Genomic DNA, 20,079 nt, shown 5'->3' with positions numbered 1-20,079 from the left:
TTTGTTGCTTTCACCATCACTTGCATTTGATAAGGTCTTGTCCCTTCCACCATTTTTATTTTCTTTAGGGCTAGCATTTCCGGTTGAGTTGCCTCGGAAGACATCACAAAAGCTTCCATTAGTGTCCATATGAATCAATAGCTCTAAACCTTTCCATAAAGACTCAGATGCGAAGCCATTACCAGCACCAACACCGGCACTTGCAGCATTCGCTTGGATATCCTTCCCAAATTGCTCGAACAACTTTGCTTCTGCGGAATTCGGCGCAAGGTTCAGCAGCCCTACACCAAATCCACAAATGTTTGATCCATGTATATAGTAATCTCGATGTGTTATAAGAGGAGAGAGTGTTAGAAATCTTTTGATACCAAAATGTGTTTCTAAACCATTATAATAGAAATACAATAAAAATTGATCGGAAACGAAATAGAGTATCTCCAGCCATTGTTGTCAAGAATTTTAGCAACGATTTCTCCTTAAACTTTGGCATTTCTTGACTCAGAACTCTCGCTTTAGATGGTGTAAGAAATCATTTTGACTTCAAAGAGATGTTGAGCTGATGGACCAAAATCCTCGTTTATATAGATGTTCTTCCATCAAGAACATTTATTATCACCAACTCATAACGTTCAAGAATTAATTCAAATTTATAACGTTTGGATATAATGAAGAATCTTAATGATATTAAATATTTAATAATAATAGTTATATTTAAAATAAAAAATTAAAATATTTAAATCATAATAAATAAAGAAATTAATTATAATGAATGATAAACTTAATGAGAATGGTTATATTATTATTAAATAAAATATTTAATAATAACGGTTACATTCTTCGATTTGGTCCATACGTTTAGCTTAATAATTTGAATTAAACTTTATCGAATAACTTTCTTAAGAAATAAATACATGAATCATAGTGATAAATCCTCTAAGAGCGAGTATTATCATCCATGTATCACGATGTATTTAGTTTCTTAATCTTAATGTGGTATCATTACTTAATGAATAAATCTTATATTTATTTTTATTCCAGTATATAAAAGTTTTAATATAATTACAAAATGGAACCAAGTCTAATTTTCTCTATATGATCCTTGAATTTCAAAGGTGACATGTCTTTAGTCAAAGGATTAGCAATCATCAATTCAGTGCTAATATGCTCAATGACCACTTTCTTTTCTTTTACATGTTCTCTTATAGCTAAATACTTAATGTCAATGTATTTACTTCGACTTTCACTATTATTGTTTTTAGCCATAAAGACAGCAGCTAAATTATCACATAAAATTCTTAATGGCCTAGAAATAGAATCTATGATTCTAAGCCCATAAATGAAACTCTTAAGCGATACATCATGTGAAGTAGCCTCAAAATAAGAGACAAACTCAGCTTCCATGGTAGAAGTAGTAGTCAAGGTCTGCTTGGTGATTCTCCAAGAAATAGCTCTACCAGCCATCATAAAAATATATCTTGATGTTGATTTACGGGAATCAATACAACCGGCGAAGTCTGAATCTGAGTAACCAATCACATCCAGATTGTTTATATGTTTATACATAAACATGTAATCTTTGGTTCCTTGTAGATACCTCATCACTTTCTTTGCAGCTCTCCAATGGTCCATACATGGATTACTCTGATATCGACCTAGCATCCTCACAACAAATGCAATATTAGGTCTAGTACAGACCTGAGCATACATAAGGCTTCCTATGACAGAAGCATATGAAATGTTTTTCTTTGATTCCCTTTTAAGGTTGTTCTTTGGGCATTGGTTCAAATTGAACCTATCACCTTTCACAATGGGAGCAACACTTAGGTGAACAATCCTTCATCCAAAATTTTTCTAAAAGTTTATCGATATAGGTTTCTTGTGATAGACCTAAAATGCCTCGAGGTCTATCTCTATGGATCTTAATGCCAATGACATAAGATGCTTCACCCATATCTTTCATATCAAAATTTTTAGAAAGGAGTTGTTTCATCTCATGCAGCAAACCCTTATCATTGGTTGCAAGCAAAATATCATCTACGTATAAAACAAGGAAACATATTTTACTCCCACTGACCTTCTGGTATATGTATTGATCCATGGGATTTTCAACAAATCTGATTGAAGAAATCACTTTATAGAATTTAAAATATCATTGGTGGGAGGCTTGTTTTAATCCATATATAGACTTTTTAAACTTACAAACCAAGTGTTCACCAACACTAGAGGAGAAACCTTCAGGTTATTTCATATATACCTCTGACTCTAGATCTCCGTTAAGAAATACTGTTTTCACATCCATTTGTTGCAACTCAAGGTCAAAATGGGCAACTAATGCCAAAATGATACAAAGAGAATCTTTCTTATATACAGGAGAAAATATATTCGTATAATCGATTCCCTCTTTTTGAGTAAATCCCTTTGCAACAAGTCTTGCCTTGTATCAAGTCTTGCCTTGTATCTCTCAATGTTGCCTAATGAATCTTTCTTAGTTTTAAAGACCTATTTGTAACCAATGGCCTTTGCTTCATTATGCAACTCTATAAGATCCCAGACTCCATTGCTCATCATGGAATTTATCTCTTCTTTGATGGCATCATGCCACAAATTTGACTCTTTGCAACTCATGGCTTGTAAAAATGTTTCAAGATTATTTTTGGCTCCAATATTATAGTCAGATTCTTGTAGATATACAACATAATCACTAGGAATTGCTAATCTTTTATTTCTAATAGATCTTCTTAATGTTGTACCAATATTTTTCTAAGGAACTTGTGGTTCAACTAGTTGTTCAAAAGCTTGTTATAATTCCTGAACTGCTTAATCTATTGGAATACTATCAGTAATTTGTGGAATTTCAATGATTGATTATTCAGCACTAGTTTGTACTCGAGAAGTGCTATGAACTATAACCAATCTATCATTTGATGTGGAAGGTTGAGATTCTATATGATCGTGTGCAGAAACTATGTTCCTGAAATGATCGCTCCCACTAATCACGTCATCCTTAAGAAATTTAGCGTTTCTTGATTCCACAATCTTAGTTATGTGAGATGGACAATAAAACCTATAACCTTTGGACTTTTTGCCATACGCAATGAAATACCCACTAATAGTCCTCGGGTTTAGTTTCTTCTCTTGTGGATTATATATCCTGACCTTAGACGGACATCCCCAAATGCGCATATGTCGCAAACTCGGTTTCCAACCTTTCCATAATTCAAATGGTGTCTTTTGGACAGCCTTAGTTGGAACTCGGTTTAATATATACACAACCGTCTTTAGTGCTTCAGTCCACAAGAACTTAGGAAGATTAGAGTTGCTAAGCATACTCCGCACTATGTCTAATAATGTTCGATTTCTTCTTTATGCAACACTATTCTGGTTTGGAGAACCAAGCATAGTGTATTGGGCAACAATCTCATGTTCTTGAAGAAACTTAGTAAAAGGATCAGGTGCTTGTTCATTTTCAGTATATCTACCATAATATTCTCCACCGCTATCTGATCTCACAATTTTAATTTGCTTACTACACTGGTTTTCAACTTCAGCCTTAAAGACTTTAAAAGCATCCAATGCTTCATTTTTGTTATGAAGCAAATATATATACATATATGGTGAATAATCATCTATAAAGGAGATGAAGTATTTTTGACCATGTATGTCCATGTCTAGATAATATATATTAGTATGAATGATCTCTAATATGTCTGAACTCCTATTTGCACCCTTTTTGGACTTATTGATTTGCTTTCCCTTAATACAGTCCACACAAGTCTTAAAATTAGTAAAATCAAGAGTACTAAGTATCCCATCATTAACTAATATCTTAATTCTCTCTATGGAGATATGTCCTAATCTCCGATGCCATAATATAGAGGAGTCCTCATTAATATTACACATTTTAATGCCATTGTGAACATTCATTGAACTTTGAGTATCATCATTTTGTAATAAAATATGGTAAAGATCATCAGACAAAATATCTTTCCCAACATAATAAGATTTATATAATAAACAAAATAATGTATCTTTAAAATTAAAAAAATACCCAAATGGTACGAGTTTGGAAATAGAAATGAAGTTTCGTGAGAAACTTGGTACATAAAAGGTCCTTTCGAATTTTAAAACAAAACCACTACTTAAAGTTAAAATGCATGTTCCAATTGCCTCCACATGTGAGCTCATCTTATTTCCTGATAAGATGTTTTGCTCACTTCCCATTGGCTTCCTTAGGTTTTGCATACCTTGTAAAGAGTTTACAATATGGATTGTTGATCCAGAGTCAATCCACCAGGTTGTCACGGACTTAGCTGATTTTGCCTAAGTCGTGCAGCACCCTTGCGTGTCCATCTGCCAAGGTCAGCCTCCCCGAAACCTCCCATGGTCCCTTAGGACCAACAAAAGAGAAAACGGGTTAGAGAAAGCGCCTCACTCCGAAAACACTTCATAGACAATATAAATTACAAACAGAGTTTACAAGCTCTGAATGGTTGCACAACAAAGGGTCAAAATGGTCCACTACAAACTGAATCTCTCATAAGTGTCCACATGACACAACATTTATTTACAAGCCTAAGAAGGCCACCAAACCCAACAAAAATGGGGTTGTTAAGCCTTCGACTATTCCTCTACATGTTGTGCAAAGTATGAATAAATAGAAAGATACAGACATACATAAGTATTACATCAAACATCATATTTAGAACTTTATCCGTGACATTCTCCCCCACTTATTCTTTCGACGTCCTCGTCGAAGCCTTTGTCGACACTACAACTCATCGCCTTTGTTAAGTCTTCAATCTTCTGCTCCAACTGCAATGCGCCTCTTGGCTCCCAGCTACTCTCCGCTATTATTTTTGAGTAGTTGAACCTTTGATTCGCCATGCTACTTCAACTCGCCAATGACTCTGACTCTAGTGTAGGGTTAGCTGAGTTGTGTTGATCCCTGTTGGTTCCTACAGATCTTCCAGATGAAGGAAAAGACCATCCTTACTATGCGTTAGTCTCTCAAATACCTCATGCTGCTTGAATTGGGTGGATGCTTATTAGAGTTTTAATGAGCATCGCCTCGCAAACTTATGAAGTTTTAGATCCTTCCTTCACAAAATTTATCCATCGACTCTTCTTTCACTTAGTTGTCACTTCCAAGTAGATTCGCATCACTTCCGCTTTCGATTGGCATTCTGTTGGGAAATGAAATGGATAATCTACTCTCAGTAACACTAATCACCATTGGTGAGGATTTGACAACTATTGTCTTCTAATATCTTCAAACAGTCTTTGAACCTGTGCAGAGCTCCTCTACTAGATAGATAAGGGAATTGAGGTACTTGGTTTCGCCCATTCTCTTAATAGTTGAGAAGGCAATGGTTACTTGACTTCGCCCGCCTCCTCAAGGGTTGTACTCCATGCATCGAGCTGGTTATTGGCCTTCGCCTGCTCTTTGCTCATACTTCTGAAGCACTCGAAGTGTTTGCACTCCCTGCATTGAGTTAGCTACTGTGATTCACCTTCTTAATGCCATCGAACTTCTAGAATGCAGAAAGTTTTCACCCCAATTTGGAGTAAGTCTCTAATAGTTTTGGTTGCCTCTGGGATTATACCGTCTTCTCCATCAACCCGACCGCCTACTTCATTGAGTAGCAAAGGTACAGCACCGCATACTGTCTGCTTCATTCCTTGGTCATGCACTCTTGCATGACCCAAAGTCCTTCACTTTCAACTATCTTGATGAGAAGCTCGTTGACATCGGTCTTATGAAGTTCCTTGACCTCTCTGCCCTTTAACCTTGTCTCGGTACTTAGAGTTTGCCTCTACATGCTCCACCTCCTCGGCCCCTTTCATGACCAAGTGCCCTCCCTCCATAAGAGCAAGGGATCAATGACTTTCACGAAAGTCCCGCCTCTGTGGTACCATGGCGCTGCCATGCCCATGACCCTACTATCCGTCGCCTCGCATCTACATCCCTTTTCTTCACGATCAGTAGATATGTCTTTGTGGCACTCCTCCGAGTCCACCTCTATTCTAACTGATGCTTGATTTTGGGTAGCTAAGTCCCTTTGGACTCATCGTCGCTTCCTCGCCCCTTTCAACCCCTTGCTTCAACACCTCTGTGTTCTCCAAGCAGCTCCCTTTGGTCGATGGAAAGACAGACTGTAACTCTCATGCATGGCCTCTACCATCACGTTGTAGGGTTTACATCGATTCTGTTCTCCTTAGCTTCCTTGGTAGCAACGTTCGCTTACTCGACCTTGTCCTCTGACTTGCTTAGCTCCCTTAAGCGAATATGGGCTCTAGAGCAGTCCAACTCTCCAACTACTTCGATCATACCTCTGCATGATCAAGTCCCTCCTATGAGACTCACTGGTACTTACATTCGAACTTTTCCCTCAATGGTACACAACCCCCATATGGTAATGACCAAGGCTTTCATCTAATGTAAAATTCGATGCATGCACCGAAGACCCGCCTCTGCGGTACCATAGTCTTCACTCCTTGAATCCATAGCCCTTCTTGCTGTCATGTTGTTCACTGAAGTGAAGCTCCCAGTAGCCCCCCGATCATACCTCCGTATGATATAGTCCCTCACGGGGCAATGTCATGTGTATCGCATTGCCACGAACTGTTTCACCACGATCCACTACACCATGTCACCTCCTAGTGACATCTCTATTGCATTCTGATCCTTATGGGATGAACTCGAATTGTGAACCCTCCATGTGTGGCCTTTACCAATACATCGTAGGGTCTCTTCCACCTTTGATTTTATTCGCTCCTTTGGTAATTGACATTCATCCACCCACTCTTAGGTCACACCTGTTGAATCTCGTATTTTGATGATGAAACCACTTGATATGTGTTTATAATTTAAACTGCATTTTGAGTGATGCAGGTCTACTCGATCAGGATTAGATAGTTAACGCAGGAGGAATTGACGTTGCACCGGAGGAGATCACATCAAGATATTGGATGACAGAAGGCTTCGGACGTCGGGCATCAGGCTAAGGAGAGCGAAATTGCACCAAGGATATCGGGGTTGCGGAGGTCAACCGCCGATTGGGCAACAAGCCGTAAGAGAGGACGATGCACCGAAGAATCGGACGAAGCGCCAACCAATGACGTGCCGGGCAACAGAATGTCAATTCGCGTTGTAATAATTGTCTAGATCGGAGTAGAGTTTTAGCTTGTGTGTACAGGATTAACTACGATAACGACGAAGACATAAAGCAAAACAAAGTGTCGGAGTCAAGCACGAAGGATTCATTACGAGTTCGAGAGTTCGACGGAAGTCCGAAGGTTCGTCGGGAATACTGCCGGAACTAGCCGAGAATGAGTAGGGAGCTTGCCGAAGGGTTTTTCGGAAGCTCGCCGGAAGGTTCGTTGGAAGTTCGCGGAGCTTGCCGAGAAAGATCGGAGCTTGCCGAAGAAGCTCATTGGAACTCGTCAAGATCAAATTGTGAAGTCTAGGAGCTTGCCGGGAGTCCGCAGAATGGTTTCCGAGAGTTTATCGGAAAACCGTCGGAAGTTCGCCGGAAGCTCGTTGGAAGAAGTCTTGACTTACGGACTTTGTAATAGCTTAGAAAATGTCTTTAAATTCGTAGTTAGCATGTTACTTAGGGTTAGGATTAGGTGTTAATCCTATAAACCAAGTAGGGGCCAATTGGGCTCTAGTTCGGACTGGTTTGGGCCAATTTTGGAGCCCAACCAGTGAGCTGAAATAGTGTAGGCGGTGGCACCGCCAGATTTGGCGGTGGCACCGCCCAGCACCCGAGAGCTGGGCGGTGGCACCGCTAGCATCGGGAACCAAAGAGAATTCAAATTTTGGAGCCCAAATTTGAATCCTCTTGAGGCCTATAAATACCCCTCAAATCTCAGCTGAGATCACAACCTTTTGAAAAACAATAGTTTGAGTTAAGAGCCTTAGAATAGTCTTTGCAAGCCTTGTTTTTCATATTGCTTAAGTGTTCACCTCCTCCCATCTTGTTAAAAAGAATTGTAAGAGTGTGAACCACTTGTAAAGGTTGTAAGAGGGGTATTAGTCCTTCCCCTACAAAAAATTTGCCAGTGGAAGTTGGAAGCCTCTTCGAAGAAGGCTTCGCAAGTGGATATAGGTCATTTTGACCGAACCACTTTAAAAACTGCTGCGTTATCTGGTTTGCATCCTACTCTTGCCATTTACATACTGCAAACTTCTCTACTTAGTTACTACGCTTCCATACGTTTCTAAGTTATCAAGCTTCTAAAATCGGTTTCCATTGATATTGCTTTTCATCGTACGAAAGATTTATCAAAACCGAAGTTTTAATCCGCTGCACTAATTCATCCCCCCCTCTTAGTGCCGCTCTGATCCTAACAATTGGTATCAGAGCTCGATATTTCTCATTTCGGATTTATACCCGAGAGAAATGGCTCTTCATGGCTTTCAAGAGGGCTTATCGGTTTTTCGTCCACCGTTGTTTAATGGATTGGACTACACTTATTGGAAAACTTGAATGAGAGTTTTCTTGATTTTTATGAATTTGGATTTATGGAATATCGTTGAAAACAATTTTTAACTTCCCTCTAAACCGATGAACGATTGGTCGGATTTGGAGAAGAAGTATTTTTCTTTAAACGCAAAGGCTATGAATGCCTTATTTTGCGCTTTGGACAAAACTGAGTTCAATCGGATTTCAACGTGCGAAACGACTTTTGATATTTGGCGAACACTTGAAATCACGCACGAGGGAACTAGTAGAGTCAAAGACTCGAAAGTTAACATTTTATTGCATGATTTTGAGCTTTTTCGAATGCAACCAAGCGAGACTATAGGCGACATGTACACCCGTTTCACAGATGTCGTCAATAATCTAAGTGTTCTTGGTAAATCTTTTTCGAATTTTGATCTTGTGAGCAAGATCTTAAGATCCCTTCCAAAAAGGTGGGATCCTAAAATAACCGCAATACAAGAAATAAAAGATTTAAATATTTTTCCACTTGAAGAACTAATTGGTTCATTGATGACATATGAAATGGTTCACAATACACATGATGAACAAAATCACCTTCCAAAGAACAGGAAGGATTTGGAACTTCGGACAAATGAATACCACTTGAGCGATGACTCAAGTGATGAGGACAATGTTGAACTTGAACTTCGAACACTAAATCTTAATAAGTTTATTAGACAAAAATCTAAAATAAACAATGAACTTGAACGGAGGAAGAGGTCAAAGAAGAGGAAGGCAACCAAGGATGAATCAAAAACTTCCAAAGGCGAAACGACGAATTGGGCTTTGACGGGCTTCGACTACAAGGTGAGTAACTCAACTCTCTTGAATTATTTTGAAATTACTTAAAGCCCTTCATGAGTGCTTAATTTAGATAGTAGGAATAGGAAATAAAAAAATTATTTTTCAAAAATCATATCATGTTTTTCTTTGTAGCATCTTTGAAAAATTAAAAAACTTGATCATGAAAAGTATATTGCAAAGGTTTCATGCATGTTATGTTTTGAAATGTTGAATGATGCAATATTAGGGATGATAATATGATATGTGATAATGCTTAGGATTAATCCATAAATATGTATACGTCATGCATGAGTTTTTGAAGTAAATGTTGATTTGAACCTCTCATTTTAGATTAATATGCTTTTGGTCTAATCGTTTTTATGATGAATTAAGATGACATTCTTATGACATATTAAGATGACATAGTGCATGTACATCTATGTATGAATTTCTTGATAGTCTTTTGATGATAGACGTGATATCATGATGTGTTTGGTCTTAACGGCTTCATGACGAAACTTATGTTTTAATTTTAAATGAGGATACTTGTTTTCACAAAAAGACTTGAATACCCTCACATGAAATCAATTGTATGAAATGGAAATAATTTTCTATCCTATTGACATTAATGAATTTATTTTACCAATCTTGTGAATCTCATGAAAATAAACATGATGAATATTTCATAAATGAGTTGTCTTATAAGATTTTGCCCTTACGTCTTGAACTTTCATGTTTATATTGATTTGGCATATAAAGACTAAGGCATGCTTAGATGAAAAAGAATCACTTAAAAAATGTTTTTCCCATCTGATCGAGATTAATGATTTCATGATATTTTATGAATCTCGAAATTGATTTTGATGACTTGATTATGAGTTTCAAGTTACCGATTTGATTTGAATAAGTTTTATTTAAATCATAATCTTGATCTTGCAAAATTGGAATCACAAATAATATCTTTTGGTATTCATGAATTGATACTCACAATATGAAAGTATTGGTATTCATGACTTGAATTTGATTGAAACATTGCATGCTTAAATTAATCATTCTCCTATGTTTCAAAAATTCTTTAAAAGCCTTATGAGATGACTGAAAATTAATTTGCTTTATGATGAATCACGAATCATGACTTGATCTATGATATTGATATATTGGTTGTATAATTCTTTTGCTCTATTAAAAGGATTTATTGAATGAATCATGTCCTTCTTGAATTTTCTTGATATCATGACATGATTTTGTAAGTTGGCTTGTATAATGATTAAAATCTTTTGGCCATTGATTTCTCCCTTCTTTTCGGTAATGACAAAGGGGGAGAAATATATGAATTGATACTACGAGTGCCATATTTGAATAATAAATATATGAATTAATGCTATAAGTGTCATATTTGAATTTGAATTATGTTAAGATATCAAAAGAAGCTTGCATCGAAATATATGGTAAATTGATAATCGAAATGCTATGATTGCCATATGCCATGTTAAGATATCAAGAACTTGCATTGTAATTTTACTTGCTGATATCTTGTAATGTGATGAAATGCTACGATTTGTTGCTAAAATGATGCATGCAATACTTATGCTTTTTATGTGATGTATTACATATGATGTGAATCATGATTAATATTGCCTTAATTTGAATTCAAGGTTTATCTCAATTATGGAATTTTTAAATAAGAATGATTACTCACCTTTGTCATGATTTAGAAATTGACATAAAGGGTCTTCCCTTCCTTTTGACAATGACTAAGGGGGAGATAGCTAGCTTGCACAATTCAAGAAGAAAGCAAAAATTACATTTCTCAAAAGAGAAGAAATTGCTATCTTGAACATCACCGAGAATTGCTAGCTTGAAACATCAAGAAAATGCAAAAATGTGCTATCGTGCCTATCTCAAGAAAAGCAAATATGTCAACTTGCATATATTTGAATTTGCTAGCTTATAAAACTTGCATATTTCAAGAAGCAAGAGTTACTTTCTTGAACATCTCTAAATTGCAAGCTTGCAAGTTCTAAAATGTTGTAAAATTGCTAGATTGCATGATGATAAAAATTTAATATTATGTTTTTCATGCAATGAGTTGAACCCATATAACAAACACTTGATTGTGGTACTTCTCCTTTTTGTTGATGATAAAGGGGGAGAAGTATGTTGATGACATGACATGTGATGCATAAGTTTATGCATATGTTCATGATGATGTGTTGCAAGTATTCATGATGAATATTGCAATGACTTGAATTCAGTTTGAATTCAAAGTTCTATCAATATGGCATATTGATAGGGGGAGTTTGTTTAAACTCCGGGAGTTAAGGTTAACTCCATCATCAAGTGGTTGTCATCATCAAAAAGGGGGAGATTGTTGAATCTCGTATTTTGATGATTAAACCACTTGATATGTGTTTATAATTTAAACTGCATTTTGAGTGATGCAGGTCTACTCGATCAGGATTAGACAATTAACGTAGGAGGAATTGATGTTGCACCAGAGGAGATCATATCAAGATATTGGACGGCAAAAGGCTTCGGACGTCGGGCATCGGGCCAAGGAGAGCAAAATTGCGCCAAGGATATCGGGGTTGCGGAGGTCAACCGCCGATTGGGCAACAAGCCGCAAGAGAGGACGATGCACCGAAGAATCGGACGAAGCGCCAACCAATGACGTGCCGGGCAACAGAATGTCAATTCGCGTTGTAATAATTGTCTAGATCGGAGTAGAGTTTTAGCTTGTGTGTGCAGGATTAACTACGATAACGACGAAGACATAAAGCAAAACAAAGTGTCGGAGTCAAGCACGAAGGATTCATTACGAGTTCGAGAGTTCGACGGAAGTCCGAAGGTTCGTCGGGAATGCTGCCGGAACTAGCCGAGAATGAGTAGGGGAGCTTGCCGAAGGGTTTTTCGGAAGCTCGCCAGAAGGTTCGTTGGAAGTTCGCGAAGCTCGCCGAGAAAGATCGGAGCTTGCCGAAGAAGCTCGTTGGAACTCGTCAAGATCAAATCGTGAAGTCTAGGAGCTTGTCGGGAGTCCGCAGAATGGTTTCCGAGAGTTTATCGGAAAACCGTCGGAAGTTCGCCAGAAGCTCGCCGGAAGAAGTCTTGACTTATGGACTTTGTAATAGCTTAGAAAATATCTTTAAATTTGTAGTTAGCACGTTACTTAGGGTTAGGATTAGGTGTTAATCCTATAAACCAAGTAGGGGCCAATTGGGCTCTAGTTCGGACTGGTTTGGGCCAATTTTGGAGCCCAACCAGTGAATTGAAATAGTGTAGGTGGTGGCACCGCTAGATTTGGCGGTGGCACCGCCTAGCACTCGAGAGCTAGGCGGTGGCACCGCCAGCATCGGGAACCAAAGAGAATTCAAATTTTGGAGCCCAAATTTGAATCCTCTTGAGGCCTATAAATACCCCTCAAATCTCAACTGAGATCACAACCTTTTGAAAAGTAATAGTTTGAGTTAAGAGCCTTAGAATAGTCTTTGCAAGCCTTGTTTTTCATATTGCTTAAGTGTTCACCTCCTCCCATCTTGTTGAAAAGAATTGTAAGAGTGTGAACCACTTGTAAAGGTTTTAAGAGGGGTATTAGTCCTTCCCTTACAAGAAATTTGCTAGTGGAAGTTGGAAGCCTCTTCGAAGAAGGCTTCGCAAGTGGATGTAGGTCATTTTGACCGAACCACTTTAAAAACTGCTGCGTTATCTGGTTTGCATCCTACTCTTGCCATTTACATATTGCAAACTTCTCTACTTAGTTACTACGCTTCCATACGTTTCTAAGTTACCAAGCTTCTAAAATCGGTTTCCGTTGATATTGCTTTTCATCGTACGAAAGATTTATCAAAACCGAAGTTTTAATCCGCTGCACTAATTTACCCCCCCCTCTTAGTGCCGCTTCGATCCTAACAATACCTAGATGAAGCACCGCTCTAGGATAGTCCGTCGCCTATTAGCTCCCGAAGTCCACCGACTTTGTTGCAATTAGTGCACCATTGTCTGGATCCTAGGCCTCTGCCCCTACCAGCACAATCTCCGCTGCGCACCGCTTCCTTCATAGCTACTTGAATGGCAACACTATAACATATTCTTCAAGAGTACCCACCTGCGCATCCTCTTGCCCCGTGCCAAGGCCTTCTGAACCCAACTTTGCCTCCGCAAGTTGAGTCACCTTAGTTCCTCCATCAAATGCTTTTCCAAGATAAGGTGCATGTGCCCAGAAACTCACTTCATCTTTGGCACCATGCAAGATGAGTCCGCTTCATCAGAATGAAGGACCTATAGAACAACATGATCCTGCTCTTTCCTCTGCAAGAGTTTATGTCCTTGACCTCTGTCCAAGGAAAGCTCTATGCCTCTGCTCTATGTTTCATCTTCTATACCAGCTCACTTCATGCGGTTTGGGTACTTCACCAAGTTACACCCAAGTTGCTCCACTCCTCATTTTGCATTGAGTTGATGGTAGCCCTTGCGTCCACCATTCAATGGGTCAGCCCTCCCTTGAGTCTGATCTCCATATCGACTACAAGTGTGCCTTCATTTGTGTTGCTTTGGGTCACTCCCCCACTTGATCTCACAATGCATCCACCAATACATTCTCTCAAGCGAGATCATGCGACGACTCCTCGCCACTCACTCGGTCCATTGAGCTTCATGGAGTTATTATTTTTGAGGTACTCCTCCTCAACATGTCTGGTCTATTGCACATGATTCTCCCTCTGGAGAACCGAGATCTATCCCTCCTGGATAACTATCTCATTGGAGCAACATCTCTCTATGCTTCTTTCTCTTTGAAAGTTTCGGAGACCACCATCCCCTTGGACTACTCCGATTTGTTGAACAAACTATGTATTGTTCTACCTCCTGCAAACGCACTTGCTAGATTATGACTCCACGTCAATACAACCCCCGCTACACCACTCAAGGCCTAGCAACATGCTAAACTCATTGCACACTTCAACCTCCTACGGACGTATCCTTCACATGCCGAAGAGAAAGTTTTAATGTTCCATGGCGTCGAGTTTCGATTGCCTTGGGATGGCCGAGAACATTCCATCATCCGCATATAAGCCCTTGCATGAGTACCGAATTCTTCGAGTTAGTAATTCCCCTCACCTCTGTGGGCTTTGCACAACTTTTTCGGTCGCTAAGCAACTCATTTCACCTTGCATGGTCTCATTCTTAACCAAGCGCCTCACTTGCCTTGAGCATCATCAAGTGTTATTGTCAACGTCGAGCCGTAGCTCAAACTCAACTATCCCAACTTTTGTACGCTACACATTCTTCAAAGCTTGCTTATTCTCGTGGTACCTCTTGCGTGAAGGGTTGGCCATTCCTCTGAATGCCAATCTCAGATGCTCGCTCCTCAGAGAAACTCCTTTTTCCTACATCTCTATGCTCGTTTTCCCCCAAATGGTCATATGTGTGCTGACTACCCTCAACGTAGTCCCGTTAGGTCCCTCACATTTGCATGCTAAGTGTTTTTATGAGTGCTTGTCCCATTCTGATACCATTTGTCACGAACTTAGCTGAATTTGCCTAAGTCGTACGGCACCCTTGCATGTCCGTCTGCCAAGGTCAATCTCTCCGAAACCTCCCATGGTCCTTTAGGACCTACAAAAGAGAAAACGGTTTAGAGAAAGCGCCTCACTCGGGATCCACAAACAAACATTTCCGAAAACACTTCATAAACAATGCAAATTACAAATAGACTTTACAAGCTCTGAACAGTTTCATAATAAAGGGTCAAAATGGTCCACTACAAATCAAATATCTCTCACAAGTGTCCACATGACACAATATTTATTTACAAGCATAAGAAGGCCACCAAACCCAACTAAAATGGGGTTGTTAAGCCTTCGACCGTTCCTCTACATGTTATGCAAAGCATGAACAAACAGAAAGATATGGACATACAAAAGTATTACATTAAACATCCTGTTTAGAACTTTATCCGTGACAAGGTGTTAATATTAACATTAACCATATTAGATCCATAACACACAAATGAGATTGGTTTACTTTTCTTTTCAAGCAATTGTTGGAAATTCGTGCATTTCTTCTTCATTTGTCCCTTTCTTTTACAAAAGAAACACCTTGCTTCTTTCTTGATATTAGCATGGGGTGGTATTTTATCTTTTCCCTATTAATGAGCTTTTTGATTGGCTTGATTTTTGTCAGTTTTATTCTTCCCGTGAGTGGTTACTACCAATGCACTCTCATCTAGTTCCATCACTAGCCTCTCTTCTTCTTGAACACACATGGTCAATAATTCATTGATTCACCATTTATCCTTTTGTGTATTGTATGAAATCTTAAAAAGCCTGTACTGATGTGGAAGGGTATTCAGAATATAGTGCACTAGGAAAGATTCAGATATAACCTCGAGTTTCTTAAGTTGAGCCGCAATATCTTGCATTTACATTATATGCTCACGCACACCCTTTATGTTGGTGAGTCTAAGGGATGAAAATTTCATTATTAAGGTACTTGCTAGTACATTTTCCGAAGTAACGAATTGCTCATCAATAGCTTGCAACAAGTCTCGGACTTTTTCATGCTGGTCAACAGAACCACATATACCAGCAGTTATCTTAGTCTTGATAAACATCACATTGAGCCGATTGGATCACTCTCATCGCTCATATAACGCGACCTCAGTTGGAGTGCTAATATTAGTGACTATAGGTGATTCGTCTTTCCTAATAGTATAATCAATATCCATCTACCCTAAATAGAGGAGAACCCTCTCCTTCCATATCTTATAGTTATCACCCCTAAGTTCGGGAATGTCACATCGAATATCATAAAAATTAACAGTTTGAGAAATGATATAAAATCAAACATATTTATATCAAAATTTGAGGTTTAATAGTTTAAATTACATATTTTACCAATATGAAATATGCCAAAAATATGAATCTGATGACATAAAAATTGCTTGTGGGCTAAATTTTTAATTAAAATATATTCAAATAATCTTTATGATAAAACTATCAAATTATATTTCAATTCATAATACTTGTGGGTAAATTATGAAAATAATTTGATATTTTATCCTGATTAATTATATTGAATATAATAAAAGATCATGTGGGATAACAATTATTATATAAAATATAATCAGTCACAATATGATATCCTTATTTTAACTTTATATATAATTTTAATTAATTAAGGATGCTGTAGTTAATTCTTAATTAATTAAGATTATATGGATCACTAGACATTTTAAACATATAAAATTGACTCACAAGCATAATTAATATAACCAAATATGCATAGCATTTTATTGACTGAAAAATATTGAAAATATTATACTCTCATGATTTTCAACATGAAATAAATCAAGAAGTTTCAAAAAGAAACTTTATGGCATGACCCGGGTTTGATGGGCTAATTGACCGATCAACTTCGTTTGATCTAAACCACTAACTAAAATGCTTAAACTAAAGTTGATAATAATATACTCATCAGACCTTTATAAGTCGATTTTAATCTTATCTACTTCCGATATGGGACTAATCGGGGGTGTTACAATCTCCTCCACTCAAAGGCTTGACGTTCTCGTCAAGGCCCAGCATAATACAGATCAAGCCCTAGCATAGTGCATGTTAGGCATAGCCCAATAGTGGCTCCACGTTGTGACGAGTCCTCTGACTCCGTTTACAGGTAGCCCTTTCCTACTCGAGCCCCCTCACCATGCCCAAATGCTAGGTCGGCTTTCATACCAAATATTAGAAATCTTTTGATACCAAAGTGTGTTTCTAAATCATTATAATAGAAACACAATAAAAAATGATGCTGAAACGAAATAGTGTACCTCCAGCCATCGTTGTCAAGAATTTCAGCAACGGTTTCTTCTTAAACTTTGGTACTTCTCAACTCAGAACTCTCGCTTTAGATGGTTTAAGAAATCCTTTTGACTTCAAAGAAATGTTGAGCCTAGAGACTAAAATCCTTGTTTATATAGATGTTCTCCCATCAAGAATATTTATTATCATCAACTCATAATATTCAAGAATTAATTCGAATTTGTAACGTTTAAATCATAATGAAAAATCTTAATAATATTAAATATTTAATAATAATAGTTACATTTAGAATAAAAAACCGAAATATTTAAATCATAATAAATAAATAAAAAAGATTATAATGAATGATGAACTTAATGAGAACGGTGAGAGCTGAGCACGTCTTACTTACTTGGGAACTCGGAAAGATTAGCAGTAACATCGCACTTGGGAGAAAGAAGAAGAGCGCGAGTGAAGTTGAACCTGAAGCTGAGGTTGGGTTCATTCTTGTCCTTGATGAGAACACAGAGACACCTGAAGCTCTTCGCCACCATGGCTAGCCGCCACCGCAAGTTGGTTCCGCTGGCTGGCCCTTCCCTCGTGGTTATACCTGATGATCTCAACGTGTATCGGCACGCGCAGCTGCCAGTAGAGTAACTCAACCAGGTACGTCTCGTTACTGAGTCTAGTTGACTCGGGCACGACTTGGCCGCGCCGACTAAGAGTGGCCAACAAACATCACGCCATGAGCATCGGTGGTGACTCAAATCGTGAGAAGAAACGTGTTGTGTCGCTATTGAGTCGGCCTTGTGGGGTCCAATTGATAAGACTATTGTTTTTGGTTGATTTGGAAGTGGGAATGGGCCCTACTACAGGTTGAATTTTGTGTTCCGATTCCATAAATTCCCTATAATTTTCTATTGTATATGATAGATTGATTATGCTTTTTAATTTGATCGTGTTAAGTGTATTCCTGACATGCCTTCGTTCCACGATACCTCCGCGTGGTCAAATCCAACCTGGAAGCAATGTAATGCAATGCTGCACAGCCACACAAAGCAAGCATCGTCACATGCGTTCATATGGCAAGGCGCATAAATTCTCAAGTTTAACGAAAAAAACCAAAATTTTGAGTATAATTTATTTAAAGAAATAAATTATTTTCCAAAATTTCTTAATTTGAAAGTAGCATAATTTATTTATTTAAAGAAATTTAACTCTTTTCATCTCTCCGCAATGTGTGTTTGTTATTTATTTTCCTTTTATATGTGAAGTTATGCCCTCTCAACAACAAAACTCAAGGTTCCAATCTCTTTCTTCTGTAAACAGGAAGAGGACCTTATTCATTTGTGACAGCAATGTTGTCTGAAACTGTGTTCTGCCGTCACGAGAATTCTATTTACACCTCAACAATAACCGAGGCATAGGATTGATTGAGAACAACAAGACACTGCACAGCATGAACAAAAGGTTTACAAGTCACAGACCATGCAGGTCTTGCGGCAATTTCCAGCGATCTCATGGCTTCCAACCTTGTACAATGGGTTCTTTTCGCAGTCCCCTGCGGCAGCCCATTGCGCGCAAAGAGAGAGAGAGAGAGAGAGAGAGAGAGAGTGTTAAAGAATACAACGAACTTTAAAGCTGAGCTTGAGCTTTAAAGTTTGTCTGAAAGCAAAACATAGCGACTGGTACCTACCTGCAAGGCCATGTCTAGCGCACTGGGACCACGTTATCATCCTTATGCTGAGAGGAAGCACCCTGCAACAGTGTTGAACATAATTATCATTGCTTTGAAACGAACGAAATAAAGAAATTGTGAAGATACAATTATTTACCTCGGCGTTTGGAAAGACGGTTTCCCCACCCTTGTTCACGTTAGAAAGATACATGAGCACAGTGGCGTATCGATGGCCGCCAAGCGCTTGGTTCTTTGGATCATGAAAATAGTCAAAATGCGGTTCATACTTCTGACCGTCCCGGTAGCGTAGTATTTGAATGGATTCACCATTTTCTGCTTGTCGCCGGAGTTATTAAGAAGATGCAAGGAGGATGAGAAATCACCGCAATGTCAAAATGTCGTACGGAATTACCCTCTGGAAGGAAGGTCTCGATTCTTGCAATTACCTCATCCTTGAACCAAAGACAAAAGACATGTTATCTTCCATCTTTTTCCAAAATAACCAGCATCTAGCAACGTCGTCTATGAAACATTCAGAATCAGTGTTCCAAGTCTAGTCTCCTATGATGAGAAAAGATGCTTCAAAGATGGAAACATAAGCCCTCATCTCTCTCTCTCTCTCTCATTATTGGTTTTATGATAACTACCGACTCTAAATCATATGGAATATACTCTAACCATGAGACTTTGGAGTTTGTTTTCTTGAGTCGAAAGAGAAGCACTTGTTTGTGTTCTTTGTTACCTTGCAAGCATCAGTCATCTCGCAACTTGAATCAAGAACCAATTAGGCAGATATGAGCGACTGCATACAAATACTTTGTCATAATTTACTCACCCTGTTGGGCGCTGTAACCATATTCATTCGCTCTTTCCATTATTTGAGTTCATGACTGAGGCTTAAACTATGTGGTGGTCTCCGCTATGCAAGGGCATGTTATGGTCCTCATTCTCTCTTTCCATTATTTGAGTCCATGACTGAGGATTAAACTGTGGTGATCTCCGCTATGCAAGGGCATGTTATGATCCTCATCACTGCCTTGCAATCTTCTAGTCAAAACAGTACAATGTGTGATAGATACTTTCAGTTATTTTCTGAATTTTATCTTGTAAAGAGATATATTCAGCACGAAGCAGCTTGATTCTTGACAACACATTCATAAATTTAGATTAGATTGGCAGTTTATCCAAAGGGTTTATTGCGACTCACTGTTTCTATGACCTGCATCCCTCATCTGGTTTATCTTTAACCTTGGACAAATAACTTTGCCAAACTGACATCAACAAAATGAGTTAGTGGGATTCGTCAGAAATGTAATAATATTAAGAGGATTAAATTTAA

At 38.3% G+C, this 20,079-nt stretch overlaps 1 long non-coding RNA gene and 1 pseudogene across 1 annotated transcript; both read right to left on the bottom strand.

Moving 5' to 3' along the window:
• LOC103992046 (uncharacterized) lies at nucleotides 1-17,592 on the bottom strand. Its single transcript, XR_672239.2, has 3 exons — nucleotides 17,475-17,592; nucleotides 189-281; nucleotides 1-92 (listed from the first exon to the last, which is right to left on the bottom strand). It is a non-coding gene; the product is annotated as an uncharacterized LOC103992046 (long non-coding RNA).
• An 869-nt stretch (nucleotides 17,593-18,461) lies between these two features.
• LOC103992045 (probable prolyl 4-hydroxylase 7) overlaps nucleotides 18,462-20,079 on the bottom strand; it is a 75,966-nt pseudogene continuing 74,348 nt past the window's right edge.

This window comes from Musa acuminata, chromosome BXJ3-1 (assembly GCF_036884655.1).
Source record: "Musa acuminata AAA Group cultivar baxijiao chromosome BXJ3-1, Cavendish_Baxijiao_AAA, whole genome shotgun sequence".
In the NCBI taxonomy this organism is placed as follows: Eukaryota; Viridiplantae; Streptophyta; class Magnoliopsida; order Zingiberales; family Musaceae; genus Musa; species Musa acuminata.
Note: the sequence above shows the minus strand (reverse complement) of the source record. Positions and strands in the feature narration are given on the sequence as shown.